The 5,587-nt window shown below is 38.2% G+C and overlaps 1 protein-coding gene across 1 annotated transcript in view; it reads right to left on the bottom strand.

The window, feature by feature from the left end:
- The window catches only part of LOC117171223 (sialin-like), a 239,781-nt gene that overhangs the window by 178,323 nt on the left and 55,871 nt on the right, over positions 1–5,587 (bottom strand). The window lies entirely within an intron of this gene.

Here is a 5,587-nt window from a genome sequence, read left to right as displayed (position 1 = left end):
GAAAGAGGGAGCTCTTCTTAATATTTTGACACCAAAATCATGTCGATATACCTTACCGACTGCGAGTAAAGCCACCCACGCTTTAACTTGACAGACTGTAGCTGGCAAGCTGCTTACGGGGCGCAGACATCAGCTCGAAGGCGGCATGACAGCAATCGAGACATACCTCGGTTGAACGCTTATGGGTAAAGTACCCACAATAAACAAAAAGGATAATTAGTCGTTATCGGCGATCTCGATGTACATTAACAGTCGGGTAATTGAGGATCTTTGGTCTTTAGATGTTTTGGGGATTAAAGACCCAATAGAGCATAACACTCAGAAGAAACACGACGAAGAGGCCGAGACAGTTTTCAAGCAGACTGTAATAAAAAATTCCGAAGGTCGCTATGAGGTAAAGCTGCCGTGGCGCGAGTTTCACCCTACGCTAGTGGATGATAAACGTATAGCTGAACAGCGTTTACAACCCATGGTAAAGAAATTACAGATAGCCAGCAAATGCGAAGAGTACGACTCTATTTTTCACGACTGGCACAACGAAAAATTTATTGAACGAGTGCCTGAAGAAGAAGAAGAAGCTCATTGGGGTTATTATTTGCTGCACCGCCCAGCATACAAGTAGAATTCGACGATGCCCATCGCTCAACAGCGGCTTGGAAAAGGCTCCAAATCTCATCGAGTACGGAACAGATATATTAATGCGCTTTAGAGCAGATAAGATTGATGTAATTGCTGACATAAAGAAAGCATTCTTACAAATCAGTGTAGACCCGGCGCGGATCGTGTTTTCTGCGATTTTTATGGTATGATGCGTCAGGTAACTTAATAATTTATAGACACTGCAGAGTAGTTTTTGGAGTATGCAGTAGTCCCTTTATTCGTGGCGCCACGATTAATTTACATTTAGACCATTTTTTAGAGTCGATAGCTGGGGATAAAACCAAGGGTAAAATTATTTCTAACACGATGAAGCTCAAGCAAAGTTTTTATGTGGATAATTGCGTTATCAGCTTGAATAGTACCGATGAATTAAACGATTTCATTTTTAACGCAAAAATAGTTATGGTAGCTGGTAAATTCGATTTACGCGGTTAGGAATATAACAAAGATAGCAATTCCCAGGAGCCAAGCAGGGTACTCGGTATATTATGGGAAAAAGAGTCGCATACTTTGTCTTTGAATACTTCTAATTGGGAAAAACTTGAATTTGCAAAGATAAGGAAAAGAATTATTCTGTTAGTAGCGCATCGTATTTTCGACCCTCTCGGATTTGTTTGCCCGGTATCACTTGGCCCAAAAATGTTATTACAAGAAGCTGGGGTCAATTTAACTTGGGACGACGAAGTCAGCAATCAAATTAAAAATAAATTTATTAATTGGGTAAAATAATTGCAAAATATTAATCAAATTAAAGTGCCACGTTGCATAATCGGAGATGTGGATGATAATTTGCACTTAAGCTTACACACATTTGTTGATGCGAGTAAATTAACCTACTCAGCTCTTTCGAGTACTTCACATGTGACTAGTAGTATGCCGCGATTAGAACTATTGGCTGCTTCAATCGGCGCGAGATTGACAGCGCAAGTAAAACGGGCTCTAAATCTTAAAGATATTAGCACGCAATTTTGGTCGGACTCGTCGACAGTAATTGCGTCGATAAATAGAGAGAATATTTGGAGCTTATTTGTAATGAATAGAGTAAAAGAGATTAGTCCGTTATCAAAAAAGAGCGAATGGAAGCATGTTCCGGGTCGCCTTAACCCGGCCGATTTGGCCTCGAGAGGATGCACGGTGAATCAGCTTGCGGCCTCGCGTTAATGGCAGGGACCGGGATGGTATGATTTTAAATAGTGTCAGAAAATGAGAAGTCACAGAAGACAGTTTTTATGATTCTTGGTTTAAACCTTAATCAAGCTATTCAAAAGCAATCAGAATTTTAGGTTTCATAAGAAGATTTATTTTCCATTGTAAAAATAGTGTGAATGTAAAAAAAAGTTAATTTTTTGACGGTAAAGAATATATTAATGCTGAATGTTTAATGCTTAAACTAATTCAAAACCACCATTTTATAGGATTAATAGACGAACGCATCGTACATTTTTTAGCTTTTAACGACGAGAATGGACTTATTCGGACAAAGACTAAACTTTTACATCGCGACGATTCACTTAACTTTCGATGGCCAATTATATTGCCGTGTCACAAGAAAATTGTAAAATTATTAATAAGAGAGAAACATAAAGAACTTTCTCACTCAGATGTTCAAATAACCATGAATGCTCTGCTTGAAAGTTATTGGATTTTGCAAGGTAGAAGAACTATACGCTCGGCTATAGAACAGTGCATTGAGTGTCGAAGATACGATTCAAATAACATGTCAGTGCAATCGCCACCTTTACCACTCAATAGAATAAGAGACGCCGCGGTTTTTGAAATAGAAGGCATAGACTTCACAGGCCCTTTGTACCTCAAGAGTGGACAAAATATCTGGATTTGTATATTTACCTGCGCGGTATATAGAGCGGTACATTTTGAGTTGGCGAATTCTCTATCAGTAACCTCTTTTTAAATGTCAGACGATTTATAGCAAGGCGAGGGACAATGAGAATAATATACAGCGGCAATGGGACGAATTTTGCTGGTTTAGATAATGCCTTGCAAAAGATTGATTATGAAAAAATCACAAAGTCTCTCGCTTTATAGAAAATTGAACGGAGGTTTAACCCGCCGTCGGCTCCTTGGTGGGGAGGATTCTGGGAACGTCTCTTTGATATTCTCAAACGATTATTACAGCGCACTCTGAAAGGGTCGTGTTTAAGTTATGAAGAGATGCTAACAACGTTTACTGATTGTGAAGCCGTAATTAATGCGCGACCTATCACTTATATGCCTGATGGTTTTGAGGAAGCAATATCGCTGAATCAATCAATGTTTTTGCAAGAATTAAAAGAAATCGGAGTGTTAGATTTAGATAAAGTCGAGCATCTTGATATAAATAAGCGATTCAAATACCGTCTAAAAATAAAATAAGATTTATAAGATAGATTTAGGAACGAATATTTGGGTGCATTAACGCATGAAAGCATTAGAACAACAACAATGCTTCACGTTTGGTCAAAATTGGGGATATTGTATTAGTAGGCAGCTATAATACAAAACTTTTGGATTGGCGACTAGCGCGGGTGAAAGAAATTTATGTTGGTAATAATGGCCACCCACAAGTGGTGCGACTCATTGAAGCGAACGGCGAAATGCTGAGACTAATTCAGCGTATCTATCTGCTTGAAATACGTTCTAACGAATGAGAAAACACCGAAGTCGAGACTATTCTTATGTAAAAGTTAAAAGAAGCTCAAGTGCCGTATGAGATCAAAGAAGTGAAAACTAGAAGCGTTAGAATCTCTAAGAAGCCAAAGAGATTTGGCTATAACCCAAAGTAATAAACTGGTTGTAATTTGTAATTACTTTTTCTGTATCAAGTTCCTTCATGTTAATATTTCTTTGATGTAATTCTTTTGGTTTATGCGAATAATGTAAAATCTTTTAGTTTTTATGTTTAATATGGAAAATAGTGTTTTAATGCAGCTTCTACCGAAATACCAATTTTATATAATAGCAACTTTCATACAACATACTGTATCTTGTGCGAATTAACTTAAATATAAATTGTTTACGTATTACAAAATTTGTATAGGGAACAAAACTATTTTGATAGGAATTATTTTTAAAATCTCGATTTTATGCAGTAGCGTATTTTATATAACGATTATGAAACCATGTATCTTAAGAAAGTGATATCAGTTTTGGGTGGGGAGGATGTTGAGTTAGCGGAAAAATTCCAAAAATGTACGTACGCGCCGAAAAACACACAGTTACGGATTAGAAATGTTCTATCCGCTCGCACTGCTTCAAGTACGGTCGTTTATGATAGGTAAACGGCAACCTAGACACTCTTGCTGCTCCGGCTTAATGTGTACAGTCGTAAATATAGATGTAAATCTTGTTGTTAGAAATAAATGGAAAATCTGGTACACCCCTTCTTCTGTAGACGTCGGACGGAACAGGTTAGCCTGAAAAATGCGTCGGTGCGATACGGTTGTAATTTTCTTGTCTCCGCGAGTAGCCCGACAATTCATCTACGTTTTATTCATATTTGTACCCTTTTGCTCTATTTTACTTTGTTTTCCAATATAGATGTTGAAATTGTTGCTCTAACATTTTATATACTTGTGTTTTATTTCAGAACGATGTGTGTAAAAGGACAGTGCTGCACACCAATGAGTGTAACTTCATTGGATATACGTTTGAATTATGGGGACGCTCAACTTAGTGAATTAATTATAGCTTACAGCTTGATAGAAAGTAATCATAATTAAATAGAAGTGCTCACGAAAAGCGTCATTGATTGGTTGGCCGTCAATGAAGCTTCGGTGGCTGACCTCGCAAAAGAGTTCGAGGATCAAGACGCGTATACGAGTCAGTTTTTACAAATTAAGTACCAACTTGATGAGTGCGCGGCTTCACGATGCAGAACGCGCTCGAATGCTGAAGAACAAAGTGCGGCATCGGGTGGTGTCAATGCAACATCAGGGGAATAGAAGAAGCCGTACAAGTTTCAAAAGCTTGAAGTCAAGAAGTTCGGCGGGGATGTAAGGAATTGGCTTAAGTTTTGGAGTGTGTTCAAGAAAATTCATGAAGATCCCAACATTAAGAAAGAAGAAAAATTCCAACTCTTAGCGCAAACAATGGTGTCCGACTCGCGAGCAGAGGAACTTGTGAACAGTTATCTGTCGACGGTTGAAATTTATCTAAAAGCGATTGAAAGTTTGAAGCAGAGATATGGTCACGAGGATTTGCAGATCGAAGTTTATATGCGACAGTTGCTTCAATTGGTGCTTCAAAACGCTTTGTCCACTGAAAAATTACCGTTGACCAGTTTGTACGACAAAATCAAGTCTCATTTACGCGCTTTAAGTACTCTTAGAGTTACCACCCAAAAATGTGCCAAGATGCTTTTACCGTTAGGGAAATCTTCTTTGCCCGAGGATGTACTACGAGTTTGTCAGCGATCGAGTGCAGCGAGAAATGTGGACAGAAGTGTGAACGCTCCATATATGTCAAAAACGCGATTGACAAATCTAATCGAATTTCCCTGAGCATGCGATCCTTCGTCCTACTTCACAAAACAACATTGCCTTACCCGAGTAAAAATGCTTCGACTTGAGTTCGACTTGAATTGCCCCCAATCAGAAGATCCTCCTAGAAAGTTATAATTTTCATTTTTTTTAAGAAAATTTGTAAGGGTTGTACTCGTTCAGTGCCACAGATTCTGAATTTTTTAATTAAAAATAACTAATTTAATAATTACAAACTTTTAATTCGTCAATTTTAATCTCATTTTTGATCCGAAAAAGGTTCGAACATCTCAGCCAAGACAAGGCTTGTCTTAAAACAAATAAACATCGACTTAGCCAAGACAAGGCTCGACTTACCAGGTGTATACATATGAAACCGGTATTGCCATTTAGCGGCCAGTAGGCACACTTGTAGGCACTGTCGGAACTTACCATTTGTGCTAATTGGC

Source organism: Belonocnema kinseyi, chromosome 4 (genome assembly GCF_010883055.1).
Source record: "Belonocnema kinseyi isolate 2016_QV_RU_SX_M_011 chromosome 4, B_treatae_v1, whole genome shotgun sequence".
In the NCBI taxonomy this organism is placed as follows: Eukaryota; Metazoa; Arthropoda; class Insecta; order Hymenoptera; family Cynipidae; genus Belonocnema; species Belonocnema kinseyi.
The sequence above is the reverse complement of the archived record's forward strand: the minus strand, read 5'-3'. Positions and strand labels throughout refer to the sequence as shown.